Source organism: Bicyclus anynana, chromosome 20 (assembly GCF_947172395.1).
Source record: "Bicyclus anynana chromosome 20, ilBicAnyn1.1, whole genome shotgun sequence".
NCBI classification, from domain to species: Eukaryota; Metazoa; Arthropoda; class Insecta; order Lepidoptera; family Nymphalidae; genus Bicyclus; species Bicyclus anynana.
In genome coordinates, this window is record NC_069102.1 from 2,687,727 (window position 1) to 2,708,430 (window position 20,704).

At 36.8% G+C, this 20,704-nt stretch overlaps 1 protein-coding gene across 1 annotated transcript in view; it reads left to right on the forward strand.

Annotated features, from left to right (window-relative positions):
• The window catches only part of LOC112056430 (hemicentin-2-like), a 353,490-nt gene that overhangs the window by 186,711 nt on the left and 146,075 nt on the right, over positions 1–20,704 (forward strand). The window lies entirely within an intron of this gene.

Consider the following 20,704-nt stretch of genomic DNA (forward strand, 5'->3'; position numbering starts at 1 on the left):
CTGAGAATTCTACCTACGGAACCCTACACGCGCGTAGCCCGACACGCATTTAGTTGTTATTATATTGTTTTCCTCGATACAAACTACCCACATCAGAGTCAAGCCCCCCCCCAAACCAAAATCCTGGATCCGCCACTGTAGGTAAGTAACAATTGTTCCGATTTGTAACCCAAATCTCACAAATTAACCACGATTTTTTTATTTTGGTATTTCTATAAGAATATTAGTCAAAAATAATGATACATACTGCTTACAAGAACATGATAAGCTAACCGACAAGGATATACAAATATCGAGTAATCTGATGTAATTACAGACCTTCCTAGATAAAACATTGTTCAAAAAAGAAAACATCAAAACTTTACCTAAAAAAAACTTAATATTGTTCGAAATGATATGTCACAAAAAATACAAGAAGAAACTTCATAATATTACATAAGGGTTTATGAACGGGAGATCAAAAAGGACGATGTCCACAAACTTGGCAAAAGACAAACTTATAAGAATTTTGCCTTCAGATAAATTGTATTAAGTTTGCCGGGCTTTTTCTTTAGAAAAGATATTAAGGCGCGTACCCACGTTAGTTCGTGGGTCATCATCATCATCATTAAGTCAGCAAATGGAGTCTAAAGCTAGAAATAGATCTATTGGAAGTATTTCCAACATCACCGTCCTGAGCCGCCTTTAAACCAGATTCGTTGCAAATCGTGTTGTGTGTCCACTTAGTCGAGGATTGACAACTCTGCAGCTGCAAAGCACGTTAAGTTTGTCAGTCAGTCAGTTCATTATCACTATTAACATCTAATAGTGTCTATTGCAGAGAGATCAATAATAACACTATCTCTTTGTGGATATTAAAAATATACTTCGGTGCGATTCTGCTATTTTGCATTCGTCGACGAACGTTTCGTCTAGCACGTCCTATCTGAATGTATGGAATGCCAAAATTAAAATGTCATTAACAACGCAGTTGTCATGGAAACCGACGTTGTGACAGCGCTGTAATTTTATAGAATGCAGGGACCTCTAAGTAGCAAGCGGTTTTAAAACAAAAAAACTTTTAAAATCACGTCATTCATTCCTATCAGTAAGTAAATGAAATGTCGCCACGTTAATTTGTTCTGTAACAGATTTTAAAATAACTTAGTCTCGATGAATATGATGCTTGAATATGAGCAATATTTATACCTGAAACGATAATAATAAATATTTTAGGACGCCTGAGAGCTAGGTTATTCCTGCTGTACAAATTATAACGTAGGGAAATGTTTGAATAATTCCGTTGTTGGTTAGTCGTAAACAGTAAAAATGTAAACGTGTTTGATTTACAGTTCGTCTATAAATATAAATATAAATATACTTAAACAATACACATCACTATCTAGCCCCAAAGTAAGCATACAGAGTAGCTTGTGTTATGGGTGCTAAGATAGTTGATATTATAATATTAATATACAATTATATACTACATATAAATACTTATATAATGTATAAATACACACAGACACTGGAAAACACCCATGCTCATCACACAAATATTTTCCAGTTGTGGGAATCGAACCCACGGCCGTGGATGCAGAAAGCAGGGTCACTACCCACTGCGCCACGCGGCCGTCTATGAATCTATATACATACATTATACGTAAATATTTATTCCCAAAATATGATAACAATATAAAATACTTTATTTTCTCAAGCATGCTTGGAAATTTGAGCATTATTTTGACAACCTTCTTCAAGATAAATCGAACTTGCTATACTGATCGAGAAGCGACCGGCAATAGCGGCCAAATAAATTACTATGTTTTTTTTTTTTTTTCTTGTACGGCCATCTGCGATCAGTCCTAAGACTATAAATAAATATGTTGCGAGTGTCTTTGTCTTGTGGAGGTCGATCCTCATTAGGAGTCAGCGCTCATTTGGTGCGTCCTGTTTTTTAAATGTGTTTAGCGGCCAAATAAATTACTATGTAAAATCATATTTGTCGTGTAACTTAAAAATGAAACGATCTTCTACTCCGCAACATGGCGACTAAAGAGGTAACTTATCAAAGTTTTAATTTAAATTTCGAACTGGCTTGCACATTGAAAGCTGTTTAGTGAAAAAAATACTTTGGCGCGTAAAAACTATTGTTATTAGTTGTTCGTCAACTTAATCATTGGTTTTAAAATACTATTACACGTAAAATTAACGAAAGCATCATAACCCAACCATAGACTTAGACATAGAAATTCAGAATCACGCTGAAGACACTAGTATACAACAAACTTCAACCTCGTTGGAATTATCTTAAATTGTATAAGAGTTGTAAGTGAACGAAGATCGGGAAGTGGGTCAAATTAAGATTCTAAGATTTTCTTACATACATAGTTACAGTGAAGCTAATATAAAGCGTGCAAAAATAGAAAAAATGAACCAAAAGTTCTCATAGTTGTCACATCAAAGAAAGAAAACGTAATTTAAGTAACAAAAAACACATGAAAAAAAATTCCCTTGCAAAAAACAACGAAACGTTAGATTGAAGACGGGGTCCGAGAAGTTCGTAAAATACGGAGTTATAAGAATTTACCTTCTTATAAATTGTGTTAAGTTTGTATCTGAATTTTCTTTTCAGATACGGCTTCGATTTCGTGACTTATATCTTGGAATCCAGCCCTAATACTGTCAAAGCCTTCGATCTAACTAGAACATAATTAGATTCCGGACGAAATACTTTTTGAGATGTTTCTACAATGCCATTTAAATGACAAGGCTACCAGTGGCGTGCATAAGTTTATCAATCAGGGTATGCACTAGTAAAAAAAATTAACCAAACTGGGAAAATCTTCATTGAATAAGCATTAAGAAAGCAACCCTTAAAGTATGCAGTACTTAAATGCATGTATGAAGTGCACGCCACTAAAGGCTACGCACTTGATACAGAAACAACCTTTAGTATTTTTTTTATAGTAACTGGCAAATATTTCATCCTAGTAAACCATGAGAGCCGTGATAGCCCAGTGGATATGACCTCTGCCTCCGATTCCGGAGGGTGTGAGTTCGAATCCGGTCCGGGGCATGCACCTCCAACTTTTCAGTTTTAAAAACTTTTCAGTGTGCATTTTAAGAAATTAAATATTACGTGTCTCAAACGGTGAAGGAAAACATCGTGAGGAAACCTGCACACCAGAAAATTTCTTAATTCTCTGCGTGTGTGAAGTCTGCCAATCCGCAATGGGCCAGCGTGGTGGACTGTTGGACTTACCCCTCTCATTCTGAGAGGAGACTCGAGCTCAGCAGTGAGCTGAATATGTGTTGATAAGGACCCAATAGAGTCGGATTCTCGTTTTTCCTTATTTTTATTACATATTGCACTCAACTGCTTTCCGTTATTACAGTGAAATGAAATTTTATTACAAAAGTTATATTTATTATAAACTATTAAAAACAGCAGGTCTATAACTGCAAATGAAAATGGATGCTCTGTAAGCAATGCCAACGTCATTACGATATTGGAAAACTCACTTTTCAAAATCGGGAAAGGAACTAAATTATTTATTAATTGGTTAGGATTTTTTTGATTTAATTTGTATTCCAAATAAACAAAATCTTAAGAAAATTTTTAACATATTAAATTAAAATGATTTGCAACAATCAATTAATAATTAAGACACAATGTTTATAAAAAGAAAAGATTTTAAGAAAATAAGTAAAACTGCAATGTATTGTTATTTAAGCACGCGTCTTCTTCCACCCTTATAACCCTTAATCCGACCCTGTCACAAAATCCGTTCTTACTATACGAGTAAACTACATCCTTGCCAAATTTCATATTTGGACGAATACGTCAAGCGGCTATCGTTATTTCGTGACATTTTGATTTTATATCAATTAGATTTTTGCCATGATCATGTGCGTCTATTCTATGTATGTATGCTGTGGTATCAAACATTTGTGTCGATTACGAAGTTCAAAGCCAAATATTGCTAATCGACAAAGGTAACTGTCGAACTTCTGACTTTTAATTAAACTTTGTAGCGCTTTTTAAATTCCCAAAGATAAGCCGAAGATTTTCACTCCTCGAGGGGATTTGAGACGGTGAATAAGAATAAGATCTTTGATATTTTCATCTCCTGTAAATGTTTCAATCGGTTAGTACACCATCATTAACAGCCGATGGACGTCCATTGCTGGACTCTTGCATGGACTTCCAAACAAAACGGTCTCGAGCCGCCAGCATCCAGCGGCTCGTTGCAACCGGATTGATGTCCTCTGTCCATCTAGGGGGTCGACCAACACTGCGCTTTCCGTTCGGGGTCGCCATTCCAGGACCTCGGGACCGCAACGTCCATCGGATCTTCGAACTATGTGGCCTGCCCATTGCCACTTCAGCTTCGCGACTCGCTGAGGAAATTCACAGGGCTATAACATCGCCAACTTCCTAACTCCAAGCAGTTTTAACTGAAATTTTCTTAGAAGAAAGTAAAATTCAGTATCTCATAGCCGACCCAGGGTGCAAACCCAGGACCTCTTGATCCGAAACTACATAGGCTAACCACTGGACCACAAAACAGTTAGTTGGACTTTTTTCTGATAACTTTTTATTTATGTTTGACCTTATTTAAACATAATATTACTTAAGATTAGAAGAAGAAGTTGCTTAAGATCTCTCACTTACAAAAAAACAATAGTCTACTTGACATTTTTTTTAAATGGTCATCTAACATCAGTTCATTATCGTTCTACTAGGTTGAAAAAAAAAATTTCATATTTTTTTGAGACGTGATTACATGAAAATTTTAGTTCTTAAATTTATGTTCTTGACAATACGAGCCAAAAGCAAAACGCCTGTAATGGTCTATATTTCAACATGTTTGTGCTTTATGACGTCACTTTAACAAATGCCTTACAAACGGAGCGTTTGACAAAAATATTAGCTAACAGTTTGACGTTTAGTAAATCAAATAACTTTGTGACGTCACAGATGTACGACAGCCTTTTTGACGTTTGGAAAATTTTAAAGAATTTTTTTTTAATTGAGTTTTTTAAGAAATCCTTAACTTATATTAATTAATATCGATATAATTCGGACCCATAAATCATGTACTATGCGAAATAAACACTGTTTATATTAAATTTTATTGAACTACCCCATTATAAATACTAACCCATTTCTCGCCTAATATTGGTTTGAACGCAATTTTTAAAGAGATTTATTTTCGTAAACTTTCTGTAGGTGCGCTACATTCGTCTACTTAACGGAATCCATTGAGTTGTCTGAATTGAATTTCTCCAACGCCTGCTCGGTCTGCTTCCCTGGTACCCGTACGTTGATGGAATCCGTAATAGCTTTTTCAGGGGACCAAACAAGTTTAGGGAAACTGTTAGCCTAACGCGGGAAGTGTCCGAAATTTTGTTTCACTCAATTATTAACTTTCAAATACAAATAGTGGAAGTACATTAATGTTTCTTTTAATTTCTTAACTAAAGGACACCCGTGACTTCGTCCGCGTGGAAATCAATAAGCTTTTAAGCCCTATTTTCACCACTTTAGATTTTGAATCCCATTATATTACGTATTTTTTTAATGATTTATAAACAAATTTTTAAAACTGTAACCCTAAAAATTAAGGTCTTTCCATGCAAACTTTCAACCCCTATTTCACCCTCTTCTTATTTTATCTTCGCAATAAAAAGTATGCTATAACCTTTTCCGTTTTATTGTTTTAAACCGTGCCAAGTTTCATTTGAATTCATTTAGTAGTTTCAGCGTGATGCCCGAATAAATAATAACACAGACAAAAAATCGAAAAAAAAAATATTTATAGCTTCAGTATCGATTATATAAATAAAAATGTAAATGTTTGTCGTTACAAATAGTATAAGTAAAATCTCAAATAGCGAATAAAAGTATATAATTCGACCAGTTTAATTATAAGTATAGATATAGAATAAGATAGATGTTGTAAAACTTTTTAATGTAAATAAAGCACAGTAATTGTAATTATTAATAACCTAGAGTACTTTTATCTTTTACATTACTTTATTTACTTACATTTCTTTAGTGAGCCGCTAAAGTCATAACCTTCTAAGATCTATGCTTCTAAAAGACCCAATCAGCCTATTTTATCGGTCCACTACAAGGCCACGCTCCTCTCCTTAAAGGAGATAAGTATGGAGCTTAGACGGGCTTTTTTTTATTCTTTACAAGTTATTCCTCGACTACAATCTCATCTGATGGTAAATGATGATGCAGTCTGAGATGGAAACGGGCTAACTTGTTAGGACGAGGATGAAAATTTACACCAATTTCGGTTTCCACACGGCATCGTACCGGAACGCTAAATCACTAGGCGGTACGTCTTTGTCGGTAGGGTGGTAACTAGCCACGGCCGAAGCCTCCCACCAGCCAGACCTGGACCAATTAAGAAAATCTAAATTGGCCCAGCCGGGGATCGAGCTAAGGACCTCCGTTTTGTAAATCCACCGCGCATACCACTGCGCCACGGAGGCCGTCGAAATCGATCAGAGCTGGAATGGCGACCCCACACCGGAAAGCACTGGTGGACCCCGCACTAGGTGAACCTACGACATCAACTGGGTCTCACATTGTTAATACTAGTAAAAATTTTAGATTTTAGATTTGATTCCAAATCAATGAATATCCCGAACGAGCAACATAAAATCATAAAAGTTAGTTCAAAGTAGCGTATAAAAATTAAACTGATGCAGCGTGCATTTTAAAATTCAGAATAAAAGCAGCCAGTGCTGTTATACACGATTAAACACAACGGGGCAATATCGATACGTTCGACAAATAAAAATATCCATTACTAAGCGGGCACGTCACTAACGATATGGAAAAAATCAGACACTATTGTGTTGCTATATTAATAAATCTCCAGCGTACATTGGGAGCATAGATATGGTATATATTGTCTATAGATAAATTAGACTTGTTTTTACGTAGACAGATATAGACTTAGTACGTTGACGGAGTATCAAATTATTACTTTCTCTGTCTGCGATTTCATTTAAAAAATTCTGTCTCATACATTTGAGAAAGCTTGCGAAAAACTCTGTTTATTTGTTTGTTATAGTAAATTGTACCTTGTAGTTAAAAGTGTAAGAAAATAATTACAACTAAACTGAAAGATGAAAGAATATCCTAACTTGATAGACACTTTCTGGTACGATGTCGTGTAGAAACCGAAAGGGGTGTGGATTTCATCGTCCTCCTTAAGCCCGCATCCATCTTAGATTGCATCATCAGGTGAGATTGTAGTCAAGGTCTAACTTGTAAAGAATAAAAAAAAAACTTTGCGTCATGGCCTCCGCTTGGCGGACATCGTTAAAGTTACTAACTTTATGTATTAAATTTTAACTCGATGGACTATTTTTGTTACCAAAATTAAAGTATAAAAGCTACTTATAAAAACATGTGTAAGCAAAAATATCTTGAACCATTTTTAAATTAAATTTCCTTGATTAAACTTCCTCGCTATACACGATAAAAATATCCTCGCGACGCTCAACACAACACACTCATAGCTCTAGTGCAAAGCTGTTTAATGGATAGATAAATAAAAACTCTTTACTAGAGTTGACTACACATCGCAGGCAGGCTGCCAACAGCGCAAGTTTCTATATTTCAACGCAAGCTGCGTAACCCAATGTCTACTGATACGTGGTTTGACTGCGGGTAACTTCTGATAGACGGTCATACCCGCCCCGTACACAGAAGACATGATAACATAGTTACGTGGTCGTGGTCGCATAGATAATGTTCAGAACGCGTTATAGCTTTCTTAATAGCTACGATGGCTGACTAGATTAGTGAAATTCCATATTGTATACAAAAGACGTTGTTTTAAAGTTACTGTGGCTTTGCGGTCACATATATAATGTTCAGAACGCGTTATAGCTTTTTTAATAGCTACGATGACTGACCAGATTGGTGAAATTCCACACTGTATGAGTAAACAAAATACGTCTTTATAAAGATACTGTAGCTTTGCGGTCACATAGATAATGTCTAGAGGTCTCTTATTAGCCACAATCTCCTCTAAGATTTGTGACAATCAACAATGCATAAAAAAGAGGTGGGTACGAAGTTACTGTGGGGTTGTGATTACAAAGTTACTATTGCTCCGTGGTCACATAGATAATTTCTAGAGGTTTCTTATTGTGACCAACAACAATGTAAAGATGTGGGTAAAAAGTTACTGTGGTTTTGTAGTCACATAGATAATGTTTAAAACGCGTTATGTCTGACTGAATAGCTACGATCAGATTGGCGAAAATCCACATTGTATACAGAAGTCGTCGTTTTAAAGTTACTGTAGTTTTGTGGACACATAGATAATGTTCAGAACGCTTTGTAGGTTTCTTATTAGCCACAATAGCCTGTAATCTAAGGTTTGTGACAATCTACAATGTATAATTATAAGAGACGTGGGTACAAAGTAACTGTTGTTTCGTGGTCGCATAGATAATGTTCAGAACGCGTTATAGCTTTCTTAATAGCTACGATTGCCGGCCAACCAGATTGGCGACTATCCACATCGTAAAAGTTTTAGTTACAAAGTCGCCGCCTCTTCATGATCATATAGATAATATTCAGAATGCGTTATAGCATTCTGACGGACACAATTCCGGGCATATTAGTCAGAGGATTAATTCCAGTCAGTATAACTGTAACTGTTACTGAAAAGTCATTTTACTAGTTAATAAATATATAAATAATCGAACTAAAAGTAGTGGGACATGTTCCTTGCATGTCCGGCGAAATATTGCAAAGAAACACATAATTATGCATGTGTGCGCTCAGTGGAGTAGCTAAATTCAGACCACTTTTTGCGGTGATTTTATAGACACGTAATATAATAGTATAACATCGTCTGCTATTAAGCGATCCAACGAATTAAACTTACTGCAATATAACAAGAAAAGGAACAGATACTGTCAAGTAAAATTTGTTTCTCTATTTCAATATCATTTTTTTTTATTGAAATTAGTAGTATTTGAAAATTTTGTATCAAACCAATATATAAACATAACACACTAATCCAAGAACATCTTTTAAAAAAAATAAAAACGCTTAGGTAAACTACTGCACACAGCGGGAAGTCTGCCAGGCAAAGTGGTCGCTCTTATACCAACAAGCGATTGTATTACGAACGAAATCTGAGAACTTTAACGAAACCATTGATGCGTTATTTTTCCAGAACCGATGCGATCGTAGATTTTCACATGATTTGCATGTATAATGAAGTTTAGCTTACATTTAATATGTGAATGGGTTGATTTTCCCAAGTTTTTCTCGATCTCCGATTTTTCATAGAATACAAACACAATTTTTTTTTTATTTTTATCGCAAAATTTGTAGGGAGTTGGAAGCCCGGTAGATTTACTCTTGCCTCGAAGCACTTCTTTCACTTCTACCAGGATCAGATCAGGGTCTGTAGCCAAATTGCACATCAATGATGTATGGGGATGACATTCGTTATCAAGTTCTCGTGATCAGCTTATTAATAAGATATATCATTCCCATACATTTTTAGTTTTCGAATCGTTACGTTTTGTAGAACGAGAATCGACATGCTACATTGCTAGAGGCTTACTTTTCTTTGCTGTTCTTTACTTTACATTACTATAGATTTAGGAATGCTGTGCTTTAGTACTGTATTTTTAGGAATATCAACTTGATGCATTAGACTCGATATCTCGCCGCGCTAGAAGGATTGATTGGTAATGGACCGTTGACACAGACGAAATCGCAAACTTGGCAGCACAGTCACAATGTTGTTTGTCTGTCAGTTTTTTAACTTAGTTTTAGTGAGTGAGTGGATATATTAGCAACATTCCAGTTAGTCAATAGATCTCCCGTAAGTGATAAAGATATTATTATAACGCAACGAGCAACGGAGACCAGTGTAGCACGTCGTTTCTTTTTCTACAAACGCTAACGCTTCGAAAATTAAAAAAATGAATGGAAATGACATTCACTGTCGACAAGTCACGTGATCAAATTGTCGATCGGATCTGTCATTCCCATAAATTTGTTAGTTTTCGAAGCGTTAGCGTTTGTAGAATTGACGTGCCATATGGCTAAGGCCCCAGGATACGATCATCGTGTGGCAGAGATAAACACCTCAAGAAGTTCGCGGTGTTGTTGTAATCCTCGTTTAGTGATGTTTCGAAACATTGTATTAAATGTTCTGAAAAATTACCAATGTATTGCTTTTTGCAAAACATACTCAGAGGCACAATTATCCGCTGACTTTAATATACTCGCGTCATAATAAAGTGGGCGGATAATTGTGCCTCTCAGTATATTTTCATAAGATTGGAATTAAGCACAAACTCCTAACACAAAATTGTCAAAGTTAGCTTTGTATTATTTGCATGTAATTTGTATGATAAAAAGTAAACTAGACCAATATGTAAATCAATGCAACAGCAAACTTGGAATACAAAAATATAAGCCAAATAACCAAAATACGTAGACATTCGTCATAATCACCAGTACAATGCTGCTGGACAAAAATATTTATCAAAATAAGTAGCTGATGCCGCGCGGTTTCATCTGTGTGGTTCTCGTTCCCGTAGAAATACGGGGATAATATATAGCCTATAGCCTTCCTTGATAAATGGGCTATCACTGAAAGAATTTTACAAATCGGACCAGTAGTTCCTGAGATTAGCGCGTTCAATCAAACAAACAAACAAATTCTTCAGCTTTATAATATTAGTATAGATTTAATTTATTATTGTTTGTTTTAGGTTTTATAATTTGTTTAACTGCGTCGTTGGTCCAGCGTTTAATCTGTGTGGCTTCATAACAGGTCTACTGAAATATTCTTTCTTCAGAAATAATGGTGGTTTTTAGCTCCATGTCCCCCTCTCTTTCTATTTAAAGAGTATGTAGCATTATGCTGAGTTGGATCCGTTTACTGGGTTGTGCCACACATCGCAGGATATTGTTATAGAACAAATTGTGTTGTGTGGCATAATTCACTAATAAAGCTTTTTTCTTTCTTTTCTTTTCTTTTCTTTCTCTCATAAAAAGAGGCAACGATGTAGCAGGACGTTGAAATAGACTGACAACTGACTGTTAACGTGACAGTAGTAGCGATAGTGATTGTACTATCATTTTGTGGTAGAGGAAACACCTCGCGCAGGTCCCAGGACTTGTGACCTTGGGTGTAGAACTGTAGGTTTAAAGGATCATCTTAGAATTCATTAGCACTTTTTTTCCCTGTCTGACATGTTCTCCATGCACACACTGAACAATTTATGATCAATAATTACATCGTAATATAAATAGCACAAAATTACTAACGCGACTAGCAGCGTGACGGTGTCCACGCTACCTAAGAAATAACTGAACTCAAGTCATTAAATACCCTCTTATTTACACCATCACTGTTGTAACAAATACCTCATTTTTAAAATAATATAAATAATGAATGTTAACCCCACCAGTATTCGATGAACTCGTATAATCATGAATTAATCATGCATTTGTAGTCTCCTAGTTATATAATATTTAACTAACTAACCTTCAAGATTAAGATACCTCCCAACTAGATCTACCTTCACAACAAAGTATAATAGAATTCACGTTAAAATTGATACGGAGTCGCAAACTTGTATCAAAGCAAAGTTTAGACTAAGTTAAGGCTTTCGCTTAATTTTACAGCAGGTATCCCGTGAATGTAAAACGTTGATGTACCGTAACAAACTTTTGCGGAAAACTCGATACAGTAATTTGTTGGGAATTTGTGTGACGGAGGCTCTGTTGGGGGAAACATGTACCTACCAATGCGTTTAAGGTTATTTTGAAAGAACTCTGTTAAAATTAAGTAATTACTAAATGAATTACCAGTTTATTTTAAATATGGTTATAGAATTTAAACTATCGTAAGTGTTATTCATAATAATTGATTATGAAACACGGCACGGTATTAGTCCGGCTTAGACAAGAGGACAAGTCTAATGAAGATGACATAAATGAACCGTCGGAGAGTGTAACGGAACTTTCACTCCCCACCACTCAACGCTTCTACCAGCGCGCGATGCGAACAGCTGCGCGCCGCGCTACCTCTTCGCAGTTTGGATCGTACCATGTTGCAAGAACCAGCTCACGACTAAGGCCCCGTTTGGGTTCTAAACTAAAAAGGCATACACCGACCTTATACCACGTGAGTTTTACCCGTGTTTCATAATCAAATAATAGGCTTATTTAACGAAAACCTGCGGTAGACAGTGAATTTTTTGAATTCTGAAAGTATGGCAGCCAATGCTCCTACCATAGTCTAGTCTCTTGTCTCTTTTCTTGGTCGCATTCTTCATTGCTGAAGGTCGCGTCCACACTGCAGTCAGTTGTTTATAATTCCCCTCCACATAGTCCGGTCCTCAGCTTTTCTGATGGCTGTTGTTACAGGGAAGCCAGTGAGTAACCCGACCTGGTCAGACCAGTGGGTAGGTGATCGGCTGCCTGGTCGTTTTCCCTCCATCTTGCCCACCACTATTAGGTTATCCAGGATAACGGGAAGGCAACGGGTTATGTGGCCAAAGTAACTCAAAATCCTCTATTAACATACAGTTGAAAGTCTAATGGTCCAAAGCTGTTTCAGTATCGTATACAAAGCATCCTTCTACACCACATTCACACCACATTTCATAGGCATATTTTTAATATCATATACCTAATTATAGAGTTTGGACCAGTGGCTTTGGAAGGTAGGTATCAAGAAGAATTTCCGATCCTCTATTGTCATAAACAAACTTGAACCCAGGACCTCACGATCCATAGTCACACTAACTACTTGACGTGGCGACATGCAAAGGCGGTTTTATCGCTTTAGTATACGTCATATTTCCCAGACAGCGTTAAACATATACCTATAAAAAAGCGACACTCACTCATCAAGAAATCTCCTAAACGTAGAAAGATCAAATTAGGAAGTACTATATATTGTTAGTAGACGTCCGCTAAGAACGGATTTTGCGACAGGGCCGGATTAAGGAGACCTAGAAGAAGTCACGGGCGTCAGTATGCTAGATATTGATATATAGCCGATGCCCAGAGGTTTATTATATCCGCTCCCCTGAGCTAATCTATATTTATAATAAATCTGTAGAGAGGTCAATTCTGTATATGAAATATATTTCCAAAATAACTATGAGGGGGGTGATTAGTGGTCGATACTGATGCCAAAAATGCAATCATTAATAGGTACAATTATTCTTCATACTCCTGGGCAGGTTATTATACTTTTCACGCTGTGATCAATAGGAGCAGAGCAGTGAAGGGAAATGTTGGGAAAACGGGAGAAGTTACTCCATTTTTTAAGCTTCCGTCGCCGTCGCCGTCGTGGTAGGGTAGGGCTAGGGTAGGGTTAGGGTAGTGATAGGGTAAGGATAGGGTAGGGGTAGGGTAGGGGTAGGTTAGGGGTAGGATAGGGGTAGGGTAGGGTTTCACGCGGACGAAGTCGCGGGCGTCCGCTAGTAAATAATATATGTATTCTCTAAGTAAAAAAGTATTGTTTTCTTAGAAATATGCCCCATAATAAAACAAGCTACCCAGCTGTACGCATCTTCAAAGTTCAAAGGGTTATGTGATAAAACCATTACATTAGGTAAATCTGACGCATAAATCGGATACACTTGGAGTATTCGATCCCTCTTATTCAATACGGGTTAAGAGGGATAGAATGCCCGAATCCATTCGCATCAATCAACGTTGACTGGCTAAAGTTAATTTAACATACAAATGTACTTACATTTCAAAGGGAATTTCAGAAGGCTTTGAAGGGTTTATAATAACATGCAAACTAAAAGGATGTTGCGCAAGTACTTACTCATAAATCGGTTGTATGGATTTCTGTATGCTAAAACATGTAAATTAGCTTTAAATGAAGATGATTCATTTATTTATATCAATATTATTTATATCAATATAAGATGATTATCAGTTTTTGAATGCCTTCTTCAGGATGTCTATGACTATGACTCAAATGATTATACCTTAAACTGAAAAAAAAAATCTATTCTTAAAATACGTAGCAAACCAGATACCATGTTTACAACTTCCGTAAGCTGCGCCATTACTAAGTATGCGGCATATATTTTACGTATGATGTATCCGTAGTAAGCAATAATTTTCAAGCTCCTTACGTAAGTAGCCTATTTTTCTCAGTGTAGGTAGCTTGTGAATTTCCGTGAGTTAACGGCCTAATAGCACCTGCGTAATGTCAATAATATTTGTGAGGTGTTGTAAGGAGTAATCTCTGGATCTACTTAACCGAATTTAAAAATTCTTTAACCGTTCAAAGTCAAAGTCTAAGCCAAAATTCATTTATTTCAAATAGGTTTAGTTTACAAGCTCTTCCGAAACGTCAGGTAATAATATTTAACTTAAGATAATGGTGATAATAATTATTCGAAAACTTAAAATTAAAGTACCAAACGCGCCTTGGTCCGAGAAGAGCCCACTACAAACTCAGCCAGGTTTATCCTTTTTTAGTTTATCACCATTTAACAATAGGTATATAAGTAGCCTGTCATGTAATACATTTCATTTCCAAGCAATTATGTCGTTTACGTAATCATTGACACTATAATACGACTTTACTATAAGCTAACGTTTAATAAAAACTTTGAACTTATTGAGCGACATGCCAGTGGTTTCAAGTGGCAGTTTATTATAAAAACGTATGCAATTGCCCTTAAAAGAATTACTAATTTTTATTTTGGTTATTATTTAGGCATTACGTAGCCACGTTATTTCTGAGTGTCATAGGCTATATTTTTTACCCGTATCCACACGGAAACGGGAATTACGAAGGGCGACGGCTGTGCAACATAAACCGAGCGAAAAAATGCATCGAAACAACTACAAAGCCTAGTTCATTGACCAGTTTTTCTAATCCAACATTTCATTCTTGCGTCCCATTTACCTTCCCAACAGTTCCACCGACCACAAACCAGTCGTTGCTAATGAGACCTAAACCATTGGTTACCTTATTTACTTTGTTTTTAATCAATGAAAAGTTAGTCCTTGACATCTGATCAGAGTGTGTGTGTGAAATAGGCATCTTCTAGGCAAGCGTGTTCCATCATAGGCTGTTTTTATTGAGCCTGGTCCCTACAGGCTGCATATATAATGAAGCGTATACACGTATAATGTAAAAAAAACCTGCATGATTGTGTAGTCCAAATCCATTATTCTTTTAACTTTATTATATTGAAGCCAAAAAAAATTAACGTCTTCAAGGGTTACGAGGTCGATGGACCTCGTACCGCGCCACAGAAAGTTTAGTACGGGGTCGAAAGACCTCATTCTGCACAAGTACAGAAAGATTAGTGCCGCAGCGAACGCGTTAAGAAGAAATACCTGGCTCTGCAATAAGTCAATAAAATAGGCAGACAGTGATGATTTCCCTCATCAAGTCCGTCTTGCAAGAGAATAGCCTTTGGGAGATATTATACACAAATGTGTACATATGCAAATGCTGACACAAGAGCATTTCAATTCCATCAAGCTCATTGACTGATTGCGTAGTAATCCACTGTGACGAGAGATGGATCTGTTACAGGGAAACTCTGAATGTTCTTTACTAGTTTTGTAAATCCTGACTGCTTCTACCATCTGGAAACTTTATGCTTAACCGATAACATTATTAATTACTAGCCAATGGTTTCAACTGCGTATTTTTCGTTCCCGTAAGAGTACGGGGATAAAATATAGCCTTTGATACTCACAAATAACATGGCTTTGCAGTTATAAAAGAATTTTTAATATCGGTTCCGTAGATCCTAAGAATACCTACTATAAATTTTACTTCTTTATAATATTAGTATTGATTATTTTATAACTACCTCATTGGTCCCGTGGTTAGCTGGTCCTGCTACAGACAATGAGTTCCAGGATTCAAATCTCGGGTCAGGGCAACAAAAAAAAAACGTTATTGAGATTCTTACAAGAAAAATCATAATTGCAGCCTGGAGTTGAAAAGTTGACGGTGTTAGTACACCTCGTTGCCTCGGAGAGCACGTAAGGCTGTTGATCCTGCGCCTGATCTTTCACAGTTCGTGTCGATCTGCCGTCCCATTAAACTATGAGAGTAAGGGAATCGGTTTGGAGGCAGCAGAAAGCACAGGTCCACTCTCTAACCTGTGCTTTCTGCTGCCACCCAACCGATCAATTGAAAGGAAATAGATATGATGTTATTTTTGCTTTATAAAGTAGATAAGGTAGTTGAAGCCGTGATAGCCCAGAGGATATGACCTCTGCCTCCGATTCCGGAGGGTGTGGGTTCGAATCCGGTCCGGGGCATGCACCTCCAACTTTTCTGTTGTGTGCATTTTAAGAAATTAAATATCACGTGTCTCAAACGGTGAAGGAAAAACATCGTGAGGAAACCAGAGAATTTTCTTAATTCTCTGCGTGTGTGAAGTCTGCCAATTCGCATTGGGCCAGCGTGGTGGACTATTGGCCTAACCCCTCTCATTCTGAGAGGAGACTCGAGCTCAGCAGTGTGCCGAATATGGGTTGATAATTATGATGAAGGATAAAAGTTTCTTCTAAGAAATTTACAGCTCCAAAAATATATATTTCGATTAAAACTATTTCTTATAGGAACAATAAAAACTCATTAGGAATGTAAACTAGTTACAATGAAGGCATTCCAGTTCCATTAAATTCAGACTACATTACGGGGAGAATCGGTATCGAGTTCACATTAACATTTGAAATGGCGCTAACTTGGGATATCGATTACAATTCGGAATGAACAAGGTAAGAATTTACTAAGACAAAGTACTCGATAATGTCATTGGATCCTCAATAGGTCAACGGTAGGGCGGATTGAATGTCGAAAGTTCGGGAAGACGATCGTGATGGGTATCAAGTTAAGATTAGCATTTTGAAGCGCTAACACAGAATCGATTAATTATTTAGATATATATTTTATTTATAAAAATATATATGTCTCAAACGGTGAAGGTAAAACATCGTGAGGAAACGTGCATACCTGAGAATTTCTTCAATTCTCTATGTGTGTGAAGTCTGTTAATCCGCATTGGGCTAACGTGGTGAACTTAGGCCTAGCCTCTCTCATTCTGAGAGGAGACTCATATTATTTAGATTGTTTATTTGCAATGTCAGTGCTTTTCAGTAGAGGACAATACTACAATATTAGTTATTATTGTTAATAGTATAATGTTACTCAACAACCTCCTCTATTTACAGTGTATATTTACTATTTACAGTATATATTTACTATTAAAATCAGTCTACCAAAGATTAGCTTGAAAAACTGACAGATAGACAAGGAATTTTAAAAGATCGATTTTGTTTTTGTGTCATGGTAACTAATGGCCAATGGTCAGTAATCCAAATGAACCCATAACATTTTGTTGCCCGTGAATCCATTAAGGTCGGTTAATATTTATAGAAATTTTATAATAGATAAAATAAAGAAATACTAGATAGTAAAAGTGCAATTTATTATGAACTTTGTTTTTTTTATGATGATAAGATGGAAGCGGGCTAACTTGTTAGAAGGAGGATGAAAATCCACACTCCTTACGGTTTCTACAAGAAATCATACCGGAACGCTAAATCGCTTGGCAGTACGTCTTTGCCGGTAGGGTGGTAACTAGCACCGACCGAAGCCAAAAATTTGTATACCTACACTGTGAAGATTGACCTTGTACCAAATACATAACGCCAACATATAAGTCAAATTTACAACGTAAGAGGTCTAAGTGCAATGAATATTATTTATAAGGGACTATAACGTGTATTGAAAAGCTTCGAGAGCATTGGATTAAGCTTCTCTAACAAGCCTTTACGGTATCGTGACCCATTTGCATTTGAAATTGCATGAACTTGGTGAAAACTTAGAAGTTGAATCCGTTTACAATGTAAATTCTGGTTAATTCTTTTAACTACAAAGACTAAAAATGTATAAAATGTACTACTAAATAAAGAGACGGGATAGCCCGGTAGATATGAGCTCTGCCTTCGATTCGGATATCGTTTCGAATCCGGTCCGAGACGTGCAACTGCAACTTTTCAGGTATGTGCAATAAAAGAAATTAAATATCATATGTCTCAACGGTGAAGGAAAAACATCGTGAGGAAACCTGCATATCGGAGAATTTTCGAAATTCTCTACGTGAACCACGGCTTAACAACTCTCTTTCTGAGAAGAGAGTATAATCAATAATCTTGTATATAAAAGTTACAGTCGTTAAAACTACTAATTACCTTAGTAAATTGATCTGGCAGCAATCGTCACGTAACGCAAGAGCGAGGGGAGATATACTCTCATTAATCATTATTATTTATCATTATCAATTTTAACGGCCAAGCCAGGCCTATTCCAATGCAGGTTATTTATTTTTATACTGATACTCTCACTAGAATGTCTTCTTCAATTTTACATACTAATAATGATGACTCGAACAGTGACCGCGACTGCGCAACGACTATCGCGGATCAGGTGCGATTGTTGTTACAGTCAATGGTCTTATAACGAAAAGCTTCGACCAACACCTTAAGAAGCTTTCGCTTAACTGTTGGATCAAGAGTCGGATACAAAAGGCAGTGATTCTTGAGACGGCGCATATTGTGAGGAGGTTCCTCACTCTGGAGCCCTGACCACCGGTTGCTTGGGCACTCAAATATCCCGCAGCGGGAGGGTGGATTTTTTTTATAAATTTTTAATAATGATTTGTATTTTATACTTATATTGTTAAAAATTTTGAAAAAAGAAGTAATAAATAAATGGGTGAATGACTCGTATAATGACAACTGTTGGCTCACTAATACAATCCAGCTTGAAAAGCCGAATGTAAACTGGGCATAAAGTTCCGAGAGAGTTCGATTAAGCTCCGACTAAACTAACGAGTATTCTTGATACTCGTATCGAACTTACATTAGCATTTGAAACGGCACTTGAAAGTCAATACCGATTACAGTTTCAAATGTACACGGTAAGAAGTTGCTAAGAATACATAAGTGTTTCTTAATGGCATTGTTGTGTTCCAGCTCCTTAACCACGAGCATTTATTATAGGTAGCCATTTTATATAGGCATCATCATCATCAACATATCAGCCGATAGACGTCCACTGCAGGACATAGGCCTTTAGTAGGGGCCACTAGAAAGCGCAGTGTTAGTCAAGGTGGCTGGTGGACTGATGAGTCGCGAGTCGCAGGGATTCGCTGGATGCAGGCGGCTCAGCCCCCGTAGCCAAGTGGCACGTCGATTCTCTTTCTACGATCGCAAACGCTTCGAAAACTGGAAAAATGTATGGGAATGGCAGATCTTGATCACGTGATCTGTCGATAGCAAATGTCATTCCCATACATTTTTCTAGTTTTCGAAGCGTTTGCGAAAACTTTTGTCTTCAAGCACTGAGGAATTTCGGACGAAAAAATATCACGAAGTTTTCCTTTAGTAGAGTATATAGTAGAGGATCCGAATATAAGACGATCTTCACGGTTCAAGGCGCATTTGGAACCCTCGTAACTTTAATTTTAAGTTTTCGACTTTAATTACCACCATTGATTTAAATTAAATTATGACATAACTTAACCTTTCAAAAGTGCTTGTAAACTAAGCCTAATTAAAATAAATGAATTTTAATTTTGATTTTGGTCCAAGTATGGCTGGTGGGAGGCTTCGGCCGTAACAAGCTACCAGTCCACCGGCAAAGACGAACCGTCAAGTGATTTAGCGTTCCGGTACGATGTCGTGTAGAAACCAAAAGGGGTGTGGATTTCCATCCTTTTCCTAACAAGTCAGCCCGCTTCCATCTTAGATTGCTTCGTCACTTACCATCAGGTGAGATTGTAGTCAAGGGCTAACTTGTAAAGAATAAAAAAAAGCTTTTAAGCACAACGATAACGTCGTTAAAGAGAGATTTTGCTGATAATCCTCTCGCACCTACTTCTATGACGAACAAATTAACCACATAGGCATTTAAAGTTAGTAAATTATTGTTAGAAGATCATATTTATTTACTTCTATACCGTGGTACCTAAAATTTACGTAAAATTATCTTTAATGCTGAATTTCATCCGCAAATTCCGCATGTCAACACAGCAAAGTAAATGTTTGCTATCCCTGGTACTCAGACCGTAACAAATGTTGCGTTGAAAGAACCAAATGTTTTCCCTTTCGATTTTTTTATTCCTTCCAACGTTTAGGCCTGACTTCGGACCCCCACGACTCCGTTTGCATGAGTTTATATTTTGACGTGACGTCTTATAATTCGATGGAGCCGCCTGCACACTCGAAAAAAGATGACGTCTTGCGTCGTTCCCTCGCTCTAGGGTTGCCAACTTTTTTCACAAGAAATAAAGCATATTCTGGCCTATGAAGATTATTAAACAGTATTTTAGAAAAACTAACATTTCCTTCACTGTATGAGACACGTGATATTTAATTTATTAATATGCACTTAACTGAAATGTTGGAGGTGTGTGCCCTCGACCGGATACGTCCTACGCCCTCAGAGGTTATATCAACTGAGGTATCATGGCTCTTTTAAATTGAACTCTCTAAAGAATGGAACCCTAATGCCAAAAATATATTTTTACTATATTCAATATTCCTTTTTTACTCTAGCTGAGAAAACAACCACTTGGTGGAGATAATTTATGACAATAGTCAGGTGGGGTTCAACTCAGCACCTTTCTGATT